Here is a 14,486-nt window from a genome sequence, read left to right as displayed (position 1 = left end):
TTAAAATTACTATAATACCTGAATTATGTCTCCTCCTGCCTCAAATAAATGCAACTATATTAACTGACTGATTTAGAAGATGAGGTATTTAGCACATGTTTATTTACTCCCTCCTTCTTTCCTTATTTTAAAACAAGATTACAAATATTTTCTATTTCTTAGGTCATTTCAAATAGAATTGAGAAGAGAAGCTAGTTAACTTATTCATAAAAACTGCAGTCTTAAACTATATGGTCTAAGCATGAAACCAGAGGAAGAACTGTTTTGTTATCAGGGAGTCCATAATTTTAAAACTGATTCACAACAGGTTATTATAGATTAGGGACATTTATCCCTTAGTGTGAACACTGAAAACAACTCTGCAGCTTACATTTTAAAATACTCTATAGTTTTTGAAGAAATCTGGATTCTCTTTCTTCATATAAATCAAACCAAGTAAATAGACAGCTCACAAAAGAAACAGAAAAACTGTAAGTAAACAGGAACAATAGGCAACCTCAGTAATAATCAACAGATGCAAAGTAACACAATGAAGTATTTCACCTGTGAAGTGAAGTGAAGTCACTCAGTCATGTCCGACTCTTTGCAACCCCGTGGACTGTAGCCCACCAGGCTCCTCCATCCATGGGATTCTCCAGGCAAGAATACTGGAGTGGGTTGCCATTTCCTTCTCCAGGGGAATCTTCCCAACCCAGGGATCAAACCCAGGTCTCCCGCATTGCAGGCAGACACTTTAACCTCTGAGCCACCAGGGAATCAACAAGGATTTTTTCCAAATATTTAGTTTTAGAAAGGAAGCACAAAAATAGACACTCCTCTTACACTGGAAGCAGTAATTCAAATTTGGAGAAACTCTGAAAGATCATTTAACAATATGTATCAAAATTCTTTAAAATATGCACTGCCTATTACAACCAAGAAGAAGAACGAAGATTATTTTGCAAAAATATGCTTTCCATAGCAGATCTCTCTTTTAAGACACTGAGAAATGGAAATTACCTATAGTTCTAAAAGTGAGAAGTCTAAATGATAATTTTTTTTTTTAACTAAGTTTGCTGTTGTTCAGTTGCTAAGTCATGTCCAACTCTTTGCGACCCCATGGACTGCAGAACAGGAAGCCAGGCTTCTCTGTCCTTCACCGTCTCCTGGAGTTTCCTCAAACTCATGTCCACTGGGGCTTCCCTGGTGGCTCAGCCGGAAACGAATCCCCCTGCAATGCAGAAGACCTCAGTTCAATCCCTGGGTTGGGAAGATCTCCTGGAGAAGGGAAAGGCTACCCACTCCAGTATTCTGGCCTGGAGAATGCCATGGACTGCATATTCCATGGGGCTGCAGAGTTGGAGCAACTTTCACTTTCTTCCACATTCATGTCTATTGAGTTGGTGATGCCATCCAACCATCTCATCCTCTGTTGTTCCTTTCTCCTCCTGCCCTTAATCTTTCCCAGCATCAGGCTCTAAAAAGAATTATTACATAGAAAAAAAATTGGCTTTGATCAAAGAGAGGTCTCTTCTTTGCCTTTGGCTTCTAGGAAGTCATCTATGCCACACCTACATAGCTAACAGTTATGTCTTATAGTGGGGGCTATTCAAAACCAACCCTGTGATTTAGGGTGAAGCCTTTGGGTCACAGGGTATTAGTCAGTCCAGAAGCTGAGATCAACCATGTCGATCCATGGTTGGATCAACCGTGACTCATCAATCAATCATGCCTCCAGAATAGAGCCCTAATAAAATCCCTCAATATGGGAACGAGGGTGCTGAGCATCCTGGTAAGCACACATCTATGTAGGGGTGGGGGTACCAAGCTTCACTCTTTGGAAGCATCCCAGGCACCGTCGTTCCTTTGGCTGAATTATTGATCTGCATCCTTTTTCCGTAATAATCCATCACTGTGAGTAAAATAGAGTTCAGTGAGTTCTGTGAGGCCTTTAACTAATTATGAAACATGAGGATGGATTTGGGAACCCCCAGAACTTGAAGTTGGTTTCAGAAGTCTTCAGCAGACTTGGAAGCCTAGAGGACTATGCATTCAAACCTTATAATTTAGCTATATGATCTAATGTTTATAAATGCATGCATGCTCAGTTGTAGTCAACTCTTTGCAACCCACTGGCTCCTCTCTCCATGGAATTTCCCAGGCAAGAATACTGGAGTAAGTTGCCATTTCCTACTCCAAGGGAACCTAACCCAGGGATCAAATCACTATTATATTTTCAGGTATTTATATATATATGTCTAGAAGTAGATTTCCCAAAATATTAGCATTACTTCTGTCTGAATGCTGACATACTATTACTGTGATGACTGTTCCTTTCTAGGTTTTGCTGATTTGCAGGGTGGGGTGGCAGTGGGGGGCTGTGTTACATAGCATGAGAGATTTCAGTTCCTCAACCAGAGATCAAACCTGTGTTCCCTGCATTGGGAGCACGGAGTCGTAACCACTGGACTACCAGGGAAGTCCCTGCTGATTTTTTACAACAAATATTTATTTTGTTTGTAATTAAAAGATAAATATTTTTAAATTATTATACAGTAAATCCATGAATCTAAAAACAAAAAGAAATCACAATTAATCTTACTTGTTAAAGCCATCCTTTGGGGGACCTGCAGCATACACTTTTATCTGGAGTGGTAAACTGTGCATGTTAGTTTTTATAACAGTTTCATAACATTTAATAAAGAATAAACAATAAGATTTCAATAGTACAGCTGTCAATGGTACATAATCATTCCACTCAGGAACAAATGTCTTTTCTAAACACTAGAAATAAGCAGCAACAACAACACAACAGGAATAAGAAAAGATACAGGAGGAAATCAGGAGTGCAAGATTCAGCTTTCCTTCAATGCTGATTTTTCCCATCTGCCTGCTTTATACATATAATGTAGGGAGTATGCTGCAGAAAGATAGACTACTGGAATAGATGTGGACAAGGTTACAGAACCAGAGGGAAAACAGACCAGAGAAAAATGGCCTCAGCTGTATTTTCCATTAGCTACAATTTTATTCCTAATGGAGACATGTTTGGAATTCTGGACAATATAAGTGAGTTGGTTCAAAAATCAATAACGTCAAGCTGACACCATAGAACATACGAAAATGTTTCCTTAATGGAACAAAAAAAAGAAGCCCGAGGAAACAGGAGGGGCCCAGGACCAGCACATACCTTCTAAAGCCAAGTCCACGACAGGTGGTCCCAAGGTCTTAAATTTAAAGAAAAGGCAAAATCACCCGCATGTCCGCCTCATGTGATAATCAATTACCTAATGTACGAGGCTTGAAATAAATACACTTAGTATGGATTATGTCAGCTCTTCAATTAGGAATAAATTCATGGTCGTTTCAAAAGCTGCTTTTAATGGTGTTCTTTGTGGCCACTTCTTTTCCCCCGATGCTCCTCATCATCCCACCTTAAGCTATTGGTCCCCCAATGTGAACCTCAGAAATCAATCTGCTAATGTATAATTGGTAAGGCTCCTCTGACTAACAAATGGATAATTGATTCCTTCACAAATGCTGCATCCCCATGGACACCGACTGGAAAGAATAAGAAACAGAAGATGGGGTTTCGTTTACGTTCTCCCGGAGACCCACTATTCAGCAACGGCAACGTTCACAGGGCTGCCCACGCAGCTCCATGATCTTCAGTCACGTGAGCAAGCAAGCTGCCCTCCATCACACATGTGAAAAGCACGTGTGTCCTTTCAGACTTGGGAAGAGCTCAGTTTACTGCTGATTTTCCTCTCCCCTGAGGACACACCCTGAGATAACCCAGACCTCCAGTTGGATTTAAGAAGTCTCTGCAAAATACACCTCACTGTGGGCTTTCTACACATCTACACAACAAAAGGAAGCAAAAGAAACATTTATTTTCTGGTGGACTTATTCTATGGCTAGATGGCCTAACTTAAAAAAATTATTGAAGAATAGTTGATTTACAATGCTATGTTAGTTTCTGCTGTACAGCAAAGTGATTCCATTAGACACACACACTCATATATATATGTATATATATATTTTTCATGTTCTTTTCCATTATGTTTGTATCACAAGATATTGAATATACAGCTCCCTGTATTATAGAGCAGGATCTTGTTTATCCATTTTTTATGTAATAGTTTGTATCTGCTAATTCCAAACTCCCCAATACATCCCTCTCCCACTTCCTTCCCCTTGACAACCACCAGTATATTCTCTATGCTTCTCTCTCATAGGTAAGTTCACGTGTGTCATATTTTACATTGTGGAATATGTCATATCGTGTGGTATTTGTTTTTTCTCTTTCTGACTTATTTCAGTTAGTATGCTCTCTCTAGGTTCATCCATGTTGCTGCAAATGCAGAAGGGCCTAACCTTAACTAAAAACTCTCAGACCTTCTTAGCTGCTCTTAGATTTCATCTCTAAGTTCGCTTTAAATCCTTCCAATCAAGATGGGGAATAATCAAAGAGAGGCAACACTGAAGCTGGAGAACCTGTGTGGAGCTTTCTCGAAAATCTCAGCATGCAGCTTCAATAAAAGCAAAAGAAAAGGCTTAAAGGCTCCAGTCCATTCCTTGGGAGATCCTCTCAATGTCCCTGTCACTCCTAAACACCAAGGCAACTGGCCCAGCCAATCATTACTGCCAAGAGGTCTCCTGAGACGACCAAGAACTTGCTGGGGTTGAAGCACTTGGAGGCCTTTCAGCTTCACTTTGCTTGATCACTCTGTAACAAATGAGCCTGCTGCCCACTGCTTCCTTCCAACTTTCTCTTCCCTCAGCATGAAGACCACACCCTCTCCATTGTTCAACCTACCACAATGGGCTATAAAGCACCTTTGCACAACAAACAAACCAAAAGATAAGGACTCCATGTTACTTATAGTCTGGGGACAAAAACAAAATACATTATTCTTACCTATCACATTTCAAAAATAAAAGGCTAAAAAATCATGAACCCACTGTATGTTGTTTAGGAGATACAAATATAGTATGTTTTCCTTTAAGAAAATGAGGGAGGAAGAGAAACCATCAAAAAACTTTAAATCTTAAGTGCACACATATGACAAAGGCTAGGGCAAGAGACTGAAAAAACTCCTAGAAGAAATGAAGTTTGACTTCGAAGCAATAATAAATTCTGGATATGTAACAAACAGGATTCCAGGTGATGCTAGTGGCAAAGAATAAGCCTGCCAATGCATGAGACTTAAGAGACATGGGTTTGATCCCTGGGTGAGTAAGATCCCCTGGAGGAAGGCATGGCAATCCACTCCAGTACTCTTGCCTGGAGAACTCCATGGACAGAGAAGCCTGGTGGTCTACAGTCCAAGGGTTTTTAAGAGTCAGACATGACTGAAGTGACTTAGTATCCATGTTATAAAATTTAAATGAAATAAAGGAAGATCTTAAAAATCTTTAACAACAAAAACAAAAGAGTAACAATAATGACTAAACATACAATAAAACACAGGTTCAGGACTGAAACAAAATAATGCAAAAATAAACACTAAAATAAGAGATAAAGACTAGGAGACTAGAAATTTCAGTTACCATCAGGAATTTAAATTATCGAATTAATTACCAGAAAGTTAGATGATGACCTTCATTTAAATGGTAAACTTAATGCTTTTCACACCAGGGGCAGATAATGAACAGCACAGCACCTATACATTCTCTGGTCCAGTTCACCAGCCTTATCCTTCACAGGTGCACATTAGTTTCTTAGGTGACTCTCCTCTCCTGTCACTGAATAGCTGAGTCACCACTGTGTTGTCAGTGACTTCTCTTCCTGTCCCCTGTTTCCATTAGGAAGCAAGGGAAGATATTTAAAGTTGGAGGCATATAGATTCTTAGATAAGTACACTTAGAACTGAATTATGATAACCACCTAAGAAGAGTCCAGAACTTGTCTACAAAATACAAGAGTAACAGTGTTACTGTTTTTTTTTTTTTTTTGAGTATTATATATTTAAATTTGATCACAATCATTCACCAATGAAAAAAGCTTGGCTCACTGCCTTATTTGTACCTCTGTTCCATTTCTCACAGGCATGGATGTGGGAAATATCACATGCTGGGCTGCCATTTATGCCAGCTGATGAGCAAAGGAAGACCCTCAAAAGAAACCAATCATGTAAGGTATATTAAAAAAGTGACTGTCTACTCCCTTCAACTCCTTAAGCTGATTCATTCACTAACCCAGGAAAGGGGTTTTTGCCTGAACGCTGCCACCAAAGCTGCTTATGGCAAGGTCACCAACACAGACCCGGCTTTCAAAGTCAGTGGATGTCGTTCGGTCCTCATGACTTTCTGGCATCTGCAACTCACCTCCATTGGCTTCCATATATACCCTCTTCTCGTTTCTGTTTTGCCTTTCTGATCACAACTTTCAGTCATGCTCCCTGGCTATAGTTCCTCTTTAGTGTCTGTCTTCACCTCTCTCCAGTCTCCCTTTAGAGTGGTAGACTCAAACTCAACAACTACGCTCAGCTGAATGTCAACCAACCATCTGCAGAACCATGGCCGCATTCTGTATCTCAGTTTCACCAAATGACCCTCAGCCTACTAGTCATCCAAGACCAATCCTTCTCCCTCACACCCCACAGGAGCAACTGAAAATGACTAAGTCCTCTCCTTCTACCTCTCTCGATCAGACCATGCCTGCTTCACAACAATAACTCACTTTGTTGTCTGCCTCCAGCACTTAACTTGAGCTCCCAGAGAGCAGAAATTTACTTTATTTACTTATTTATTTTTGGCCACAGCACATGGCTTGTGGGATCTTAGTTCCCCAACCAGAATTTGAACCTGGAACCTCATACAGAGTCCTAACCATTGGACTGCCAGGGAATTCCCACAGAAATCTACTTTAAGCCCAGCAGCTGGCACAGAAGAACTTGATGATGCTGCCAAAAGAATAAGAACCCCAGTCTTTCCAAGTGTGAGGCTCTGAACCAGAAAATAGGTTAAATAAACAAACAAATGCTCTGTAGGAAGAAAACTAATTAAGAGCAGAATAGATAAAAACTCAAAACAATTTTGCTATAATGTTACTTTCCTAAGAATAAGAGAAGTTTTAAAGAACAGTAAAGCCTCAAAGTAAGTTCAACGGGAAGTCAAGTTCTACTGCACCCCTGCTCTTTCAAGATCTGAGGTTTTCAATATTCAACATCAGACTTTAAAAGCTGAAGAGAAGCTGATGGCTTACATATAACAGTCACTTCCTCATGGTATCTACTATATTTCATAGTTGAAATGACTATACAAGAACTGTGTCTTCTTCTTAAGTCTTAACAATAGCCCTACCTCTCTAAGATTTAATATCTACGTTAGAGGTTCTTGAAATGATATTTCAGTTTTTATAGAAACTGCTTTTTCTGCAGATGAGGGGCAATGCTTTATTTATCAGTAGCAATTCATTCCAATTTGAGAAAAAGTCATTTATTTTCTACTCTGAATATACAGAAGGGATGGTGATAAAATGTAGCATAGCTGCATATAAGTTACATTGAAAATTTTGCATAATAATGTCACTGGAATACCCCTTATTCCACAGCTACTGATCATCTTTTATAAATTTATACCTTCAAAAATAAATCCCTTTTCATAGAAATAGAAAAAACATTCCTAAAATTCAAATGGAATCACAAGAGACCCTGAATAATCAAAACAATCTGGAGAAAGAAATGGAGACATCACACTTCCTGACTCCAAAGTGAAAATCATGCCCACCTCTTTGTGATCCCATGGACTATACAGTCCATGGATTCTCCAGGCAAGAATACTGGAGTGGGTAACCATTCCATTCTCTGGGGGAATCTTCTCAACCCAGGGAACACACCCAGGTCTCCCACATTGCAGGTGGACTCTTTACCAGCTGAGCCACCAGGGAAGTCCACTTCAAACTGTATTACAAACCCACAGTAATCAGAACAGTAGAATTACTGGCATAAAAACAGACACACAGACCAATGGAAAAGATGTAATAAATCCACATCCATAAAGTTACCTAATATTTGATAAGGAAGCCAAAAATATTTAATGGGGAAAGGATACTACCCTCAGTAAATGGTAGGAAAACTGGATACTCACATGTAAAAGAATGAAACTGGACTCTTATATACACTCACAAAAATTAACCTAAAAATGGATTAAGAACTTAAGGATAATATCTGAAGCTGTGAAACTCTTAGAAGAAAATAACGCAGAAAAGCTCCTTGACATTGGTCTTTGCAATGATTTTTTGGATAAGACACCAAAGGCACAAGGAACAAAGTCAAAAGTCAACAAGGGGGACTACATCAAACTAAAAAGCTCCTGTGCAGCAAAAGAGAAAGTAAACAAAATGAAAGATGGCCTAAAGGATGGAATAAAATATCTGCAAACTAAATATCTGACAAGGAGTTCATATGTAAAATATATAAAGAACTCATAAAATAACTCTGGGGGGAAAAATCTGATTAAAAAATGGGCAGAAGCCTTGAACAGACATTTCTCCAAATAAGATATACAAATGACTAACAGTACTAGAAAAGGTGCTCAACAATTCTAGTCATCAGGGAAATGCAAATAAAAACCACAATGAGCTGTATCACTTCACAGCTGTTAAAATGACTATTATCAAAAAGATCACAAATAACAAATGTTAGTTAGGATGTGGAGAAAAGAGAGCCCTGAAGCACAGCTGGTGGGAATGCAAATCTGTACAGCCAGTCAGGAAAACTGTGGAGATTCCTCAAAAAATTAAAAATAGAACCACCATAAAATCCAGCAATATCACTTCTATATATATCAAGGAAATGAAATAAGGATCTCAAAGAGAATAATCTTTGCACCTGCATATTCATTTCAGCATTATTCACAACAGCCAAGATGGCAACAACCTAGATGACTGCCAACAAATAAATGAATGAAGAAAATGTGATGTGTATCTATATATAATATTATTTAACCATAAAAAAAGCCATTTGCAGCACCATGGAAGGATTTTCTCGTTATTACGCTTAGTGAAATAAGTCAGAAAGACAAAGATAAAAACTCATACATGGAATCTAAAAACAATGAACTCACAGAAATAGAATAAAACAGTGGTTGCAGGGGCCAGTGGGTAGGAAAATGTGGAAATGTTAGTCAAAGGGTATAAACTTTTAGTTACAAGATAAGTTAGTTCTGGGGATCTCATGTACAGCATGGTGACTGCGGGTAACAATATTGCATTATACACTTGAAAATTGCTGTGAGAATAGTGCTTTAATGTTCTCCTCATGACAAGGACAACAAAACAGCAATGAAGTGAGGTGAAGGATGTGTTAACTAATCTTACTGCGGTAACACTTCACAACACACATAGGTATCAAGTCATATATCAAAGCATAACATGGTACACTTTAAATTTATGTATTAAGTCAATTATGTCTCAATGAAGTAGAGGGAATGAAATAAAGCTATATCATATGATATCATATGTGGGATTTAAATATATATGTGTTAATATATAAAAATATAGATTATATATATTTATATATTATTATATATTGATAAAAAATATATATTGATATATATTGTTACCCTGCTTATTTAACTTCTGTGCAGAGTACATCATGAGAAATGCTGGGCTGGATGAAGCATAAGCTGGAATCAAGATTGCCGGGAGAAATATCAACAACCTCAGATATGCAGATGACACCACCCTTATGGCAGAAAGCGAAGAGAAACTAAAGAGCCTCTTGATGAAAGTGAAAGAGGAGAGTGGAAAAGTTGGCTTAAAGCTCAACATTCAGAAAACGAAGATCATGGCATCTGGTCCCATCACTTCATGGCAAATAGATGGGGAAACAGTGGAAACAGTGAAAGACTTTATTTTTCTGGGCTCCAAAATCATTGCAGATGGTGACTGCAGCCATGAAATTAAAAGACGCTTGCTCCTTGGAAGGAAAGCTATGACCAACCTAGATAGCATATTAAAAAGCAGAGACATTATTTTGTCCACAAAGGTCCGTCTAATCAAAGCCATGGTTTTTCCAGTAGTTATGTTTCGATGTGAGAGTTGGACTATAAAGAAAGCTGAGCACTGAAGAATTGATGCTTTTGAACTGTGGTGTTGAAGAAGACTCTTGAGAGTCCCTTGGACTGCAAGGAGATCCAACCAGTCCATGCTAAAGGAAATCAGTCCTAAATATTTATCGGAAGAACTGATGCTGAAGCTTAAGCTCCAATACTTTGGTCAACTGATGTAATACTTTTCATTGGAAAAGACCCTAATGCTGGGAAAGATTGAAGGCAGGATGAGAAGGAGACAACAGAGGATGAGAAGGTTAGATGGCATCACTGACTCGATGGACATGAGATTGAGCAAGCTCCGGGAGGTGTTGATAGACAGGGAAGCGTGGTGTGCGCAGTCCATGGGGTCCCAAAGAGTCAGACTGACCGATTGAACTGACTGATGCATACACACATACAAATGAATTTATTCAGAAAACAGAAATAGACTTAGAGACATATGAAACAAACTTAGGATCACCAAAGGGGAAAGGACAGTAGGGTAAATTAGGAGTTTGGGATTAACATACACATACTACCATATATAAAATAGGGTAAAAAAAAAACAAAACACAAGATCCTACTGTACAGCACAGGGAATTATACTCAATATTTTCCAATAACCTATAAGGGAAAAGAATCTGGAAAAGGACAGATATATATGTAAAACTGAATCACTTTGCTGTATACCTGAATCACAACACTATAAATCAACTATACCTCAATTTTTTTTTAAGTACAGCCTATTCATACAAGCAAAGCAGATTTCGAAGTGAAAACTACTTGAATAACTTACATTTTAATCAATATTGAGAGTAGAAAAACTGTATTTTAATAATATGAAACAATTACATGTCTGTTATGTTAGGTGAGGTCTGCTATACTTCTAATACAAGAGCACGAAAAGAGTTCCCAAATATCACCATTTATTGAACTACAGATGATTCCCCTCTCACAGTGACTTTGAACTTGCTGTAGTGCTTCAAGGAACTTTAGGGTTCATCACAGCTTTCCCTTGATGCTATAGAATTTATGTAAATAATGGGAAATGATGAACATATGGAAAGTCCACTGTCTACACTTATCACTGGATAGCCTCATATTCTACTGATATAACCTTTACAAGAAGAATACTGTTTGATAGGAAAAAATATATATTATCTCTAGTTCTCCACGTAAATGTAACTTCGATTCTAATGATCAAATAACCAAATTATCCTTTTAGATAATGAACTCTTTAATTTTAACTCTGATATCCTGAACATCATCCAAAAGAAATAAAAATCATCTGGGAATGAGAAATAGTTTTGAACAAGAGTTACCGTGCTTGAAAAGAATTTTGTCCATCCACTGTTATCACTGTTTTACATGAACACTTAAGGTTAAATTCTCTGCATTAATAAGACTGCTGATAAATCAGTCCTGCTGTTCACAAAAACATTCCTAAATTTATTTTTTCTGACCTTTGAAAAATATTCTCCAACAAGAATTCTTAACCATGTCCCCCATAAAAGCACCCTGGGTGTGCCTCAGATGCTGGCAACTTACAAGGACCATTTGCAACCTCCTCTGACCCCTCAAGGCCCACTGCTGTCCCCACCGTGTGGCGACAGATGCACGAGGCTGGCTCCCGACAGGCTCAGGGTTCACCCGCTGGACTCACAACCTCAGCACAGTGAGGGCACGAATGGCCTTGCCACTGCAGAAGACTTAACTAGATACATGTTCGTTTTCAAAATCCTAACAACCTTTAAAAGCACAGGGAGGATTTGGAAGGGATTGCCTCTTAAGAAGCGGGCACACTGCTGATTCCTAGAGCTGTTTTCCTTTTGTTAAACTTCATCTTCTGCCCGTGCCAGCCACATTCCCTGCCACAAGACTAGGAGGAGGCTGGCTTGCACACACCATGGAACCAAGACAGAGAGTCACGATCTTGGCACCAATTAAAACATAACTTTGATAAAAGGCAAAAACAGCCTTTCGGTCCGCATTTCTCTTAGTTCACCTGCAAGGGACTGTCCTAGATGTCAGGGACATGCTGTGAACAGGCTAAATGGGATCCTTGCCCTTAGGAAGCTGGCAAATCACTGAAACACTATTCATGTTTATACGGGGACCTTCTGGGAACACAACAAAGCCGCAGTGGTCCCTAACAGTGAGAGGGACAAGCAGCACACTGGAGCCGGAGCCTGTCTTCCCCAGAGCATGCGATGCCCCTGTGCTTAACACTTGAGAGCAGACACCTCGGAGCAGTCTTCCTGTGATGACTTGCCTGGCTGTCTACAATACTAAATGTCACACATGAGGGAGGAAATCTTTAGCAGAACCTTCTAGGTAAATTGGTCTCAGCAACAGCAGAAGGAGCCAGCAGTTTCTTTTGCTGGTATTTGTACCAGACACTATGCTGAGTTGTGATGCCACCATGAAAACAATCTGTTTTACTGGAAAACCATTACTGAAGGAACTTTTGCTTATATTTTACCAGACACTGTGCTGGGTTGTGATGCCATCATAAAAACAATCTGTTTTACTGGAAAGCCACTATTGAAGGAATTAACATCTGTTATGTATATAAATGACCTGAAAAGAAATACAACTGATAGCTTTCAAATAGCGAAATATAATGTGTGAAGTGTGTCTTAACCTGAGTCAAGAGTTTTCTTGTTTATATATGTTCCCAATAAAGATACAAAGGAAGGAGCGATAGAAAAAGGAAAGCACGGACTTCTCTGGTGGTCCAGCAGTTAAGACTCTGCTTCCATTGAAGTGGGTGTAAGTTCAATACTGGTCAGGGAAAGGAAGATCCCACATGTCGCATGATGTGGCCAAAAAAATAAAATAAACCTTAAATTTAAAAGAAAGAAAAGAAAAAGGAAAGCAGGGGGAATTCCCTGGTAGCCTAATGGTTGGCTTCCAGGCTTTCACTGTTGTGTCCCAAGGTTCAGTCTCTGGTTGGGGAGCTGACATCTCACAAGCCCCACTGTGCAGCCAAAAAAGAAAAGAAAAAAGGAAAGCAGAGTCATGAGAGACATGCAAAGTCATCAGTTTAGTGTAAGGGTAAAATGCAAAACGACAACTCACTAATAAATGCATTTCACAAAAGAGCAACTGGTATCAGCAAAACCTTTACGTAATACATAGAGTTAAACAACAAACAAGGCCTGCCTTCAAGGTGTTTGTGTATGCAGTCTGGGACCACAGCGCTTCGCACACGCCTCTGATTTACAATTTAACACCTCAGATTACAGATGGTTGTTTATGTAACTAGTTCCACAACTGATTCAACCTGAGAATAGGGGCTGTGTTTTATAATTCTTTATACCCCTTGCACATCCTTACAGAATGCTGGCTCGGAATAAGAAGCCATCATTGAATGAATATGAAGGACGGACTCCTCTGAGTGGGGTCATCAGAAAGGTGTCACAGAGAGGGAAGGACACTAAGCATTTCCACAAAGACAGGAAAGCACATTCCAGCGAGAGCCAAAGGGCAGTGTGGATACAGTGCAGGCCATGACGCGGGAGAACGTAGCTCAGACAGCAGAAGGCCTGGCGGCCTCAGGGAGAGCTCTGTTTTATTCCCAGGCATCGAAGAGCCACAGGAGTATTTTCAGGAAGGGGAATGACAAACTCTCAGCTCTCCTCTGAGACGATTACTTGGGCCACTGTGCAAAGGAGGGATTAGGGGAGACGTGGGGTGTCTAGGGCAGATCAGTGGAATTTCACTACAAATTACTCAAGTGAGATTCAGTAATGACTTAAACAAGGGTGGTGGTGATATAAAGAGCCAGCAAGAGTACGAGCTCTGAGCAGCATCCAGGGGCTATACAGGGAAAGATGGGAGGCAGATGATGGAAGATAAATGTCACAGAGACAGAAGTAAACAGCGAGGAGGAGCAGAGATGAAGCCTTCTGAAGGGATGCTCTTCATCAGGGGCCAGGAAAAGCCCAGTCTTTGCAGGTAGTTGAAGACTAGCTTTGTGTCAGAAACAGTGTGTGCCTTAGTGACTTAGTCATGTCCAACTCTCTGCAACCCCATGGAATGGGTCCCACCAGGCTCCTCTGTCCATGGAATTCTCCAGGCAAGAATACAGGAGTGGGTAGCCATTCCCTTCTCCAGGGGATCTTCCCAACCCAGGGATCAAACCCAGGTCTCCTCCACTGCAAGTAGATTCTTTACTGTCTGAGCCACCAGGGAAACCCGGCAGTAATATTTAGATTCAACGAGAAACTTAACATTGTCTGGCCCACTAGAGGGCTTCCCAGGTGGTGCCAGTGGTAAAGAACCTGCCTGCCAATGAAGGAGACATAGAAGACGCGGGTTCGATCCCTGGGTCGGGAAGATCCCCTCTGGGAAAGCATGGCAATCCACTCGAGTATTCTTGCCTAGAGAATCCCAACGACACCACTGATAAACAAGGACTTATGAGGGATACATGGTCTAATTAAAAAGTAGGACCTTGCTGA

The 14,486-nt window shown here is 39.9% G+C and overlaps 1 protein-coding gene across 2 annotated transcripts in view; it reads right to left on the bottom strand.

Moving 5' to 3' along the window:
• The window catches only part of VPS41 (VPS41 subunit of HOPS complex), a 203,982-nt gene that overhangs the window by 116,444 nt on the left and 73,052 nt on the right, over positions 1-14,486 (bottom strand). The window contains exon 1 of one of the 2 annotated variants that reach the window (XM_040259503.1): positions 8,279-8,283. The exons of the other annotated variant lie outside the window; for it this stretch is intronic. The gene's annotated coding sequence lies outside the window, so the exon portion shown is untranslated. Of the gene's footprint in view, positions 1-8,278; positions 8,284-14,486 lie in introns of those variants that run through there. 2 annotated transcript variants of the gene reach the window in all.

This window comes from Oryx dammah, unplaced genomic scaffold (genome assembly GCF_014754425.2).
Source record: "Oryx dammah isolate SB20612 unplaced genomic scaffold, SCBI_Odam_1.1 HiC_scaffold_18, whole genome shotgun sequence".
In the NCBI taxonomy this organism is placed as follows: Eukaryota; Metazoa; Chordata; class Mammalia; order Artiodactyla; family Bovidae; genus Oryx; species Oryx dammah.
The sequence above is the reverse complement of the archived record's forward strand: the minus strand, read 5'-3'. Positions and strand labels throughout refer to the sequence as shown.